This window comes from Thermobia domestica, chromosome 14 (genome assembly GCF_964235325.1).
Source record: "Thermobia domestica chromosome 14, izTheDome1.hap1.1, whole genome shotgun sequence".
NCBI lineage: Eukaryota > Metazoa > Arthropoda > Insecta > Zygentoma > Lepismatidae > Thermobia > Thermobia domestica.
The window spans coordinates 101,743,533-101,745,372 of NC_137467.1; positions in this window are offsets into that span (position 1 = coordinate 101,743,533).

Consider the following 1,840-nt stretch of genomic DNA (forward strand, 5'->3'; position numbering starts at 1 on the left):
CTCTCAAGAGTTGTAACACTTATTTTGCAACACCCGATATATATATATATATATATATATATATATATATATATCACAAAAATTTGGAGACAATTAAATAATATTTATTGGTCGCTCAACGCATCCTTAAATTCACTTAAAACCACTAAAATGTAAAACTTCACATAAATACCATGAAATTCAAAAATATGTTCGGAAACATTCTTTAGTAATATTTGTTTCACGAATGTATATTTTTTTCAATATTTCAGTTTGCGAAAACATACTCAACACAACAAACAAGAAAAGAGTTGACTGAGAATGAATTTACTTGAAGTAAGGAAATTTCTTTCTCTGCTGCTCTACAACTTGGAGGAGAAATTTTACCTAATCTTCCGGATTAATCGATTTTATATTTAAGTTTTGCTTGAAGAAGAATCAATGCAATTTCTCGTTTTGCCAGTTCATTTACAACATGCAGAGTTCTCACACGCTCTCCAGCCAGAGGGAAAGGATCGTTCGTTTCTCATGTTTCAGGATTTTCTAACAAAAAATCCGTGCAGATCTCCAGTGCGTCAAACAGCTTTCTGGTGCTCTTGGAAACAAAGTCACTAAATTCTTTATCTTTCGTGGTCTCCTCATATCTTAAGTGCACGAGTTTTTCTTCTTGATTTCCATCCCTAAATAACGCTATAACCACATATTTCCTCACTGCTGCGTCGACTCCAGGATCAAAGAAACTGAGACCAATAAGTGGTTGGCTCAAATACCACAGATGTAGTGAGAAACTGTGGATTTCTGCTTCTGCAACTTTTGCATGAACATTCTTGTTGGAATGAATGCGTCTTAGGAGATTCAGTCTTTCCTTGCAGCTGAAAGCGCGAGAGGAGAGGAATATCGTGACTTCAAATACATTGCGATCACAAATATGTTGAAGTCGCGAAACCCGTTCAGCTCTCGAGATTTAACGTAAAACTGTGACCGGAAAAGATATAATTTCAAATTTGCCAGCCATTGTGCACGATTGTAGGCTCCAGGAACGTAGAATGTGATACCTTCTGAAAGAACTTAGCCAAGAAATACGAGAGCAAGTTCTGAAAGCTCTCTGTAATCATCTCTGCTAATAGTGCGTCAGTTGTTGCTTGAAAAAAGATACCTGTTCATGCTTTACTGGGCTCAAAACCTCTGCGACGACTTCGTCCTGGATTCAGGTGTCGAATTTCTGCTTGCAGTTGAGTTCCGTGCCTCAGAGGAACGTTGAACGACTTTCATGCGTGAACCCATTGAAGCACCGTAAACCATGTCGAACACTCTCGCCATGATTAGTTCGATTATGTGATGCCTCCAAGGGACTCTGATCAGATCCTTTTGCATTATCTGTTCCAGCAGTGTACAAGATCCATATTGTGACCCCGTGTTAGATGATGGTGTATCAAAGCACATGAAATTCACACGTATGGTTATGTTCCAATCCTCCAGCAATTTAAAAGAGCTGCAGACTGGGAGGCAACATTTCTATTTGGAATAGCAGGCACTCCTAATTTTGTGGCACCATTTCAATAAACGGGACATGCTATGCGATTAGCTGATTCCTTAGAAGTGAGAGCAGTAACATCTTCTTATCCCAATTTAAGTGGACCAGGGAAAGACAAACAAATTTCACTAGCGATTTCCTTGCGGGTTCCTCTGTGTGTTCTCCTAATTAATTCCTTTATTAACAAAGATTTCTCGTGAGCTGTGGCTCAAAGCTTCCACTGCAGCACATAACATGAGTGAGATCTCTCTACCTGAATTTTGCACGATCCAGTGCTAAAGAGAGCTCTGATGTAATGATGCTGGCTGGTCGACACAACTTCGGCTT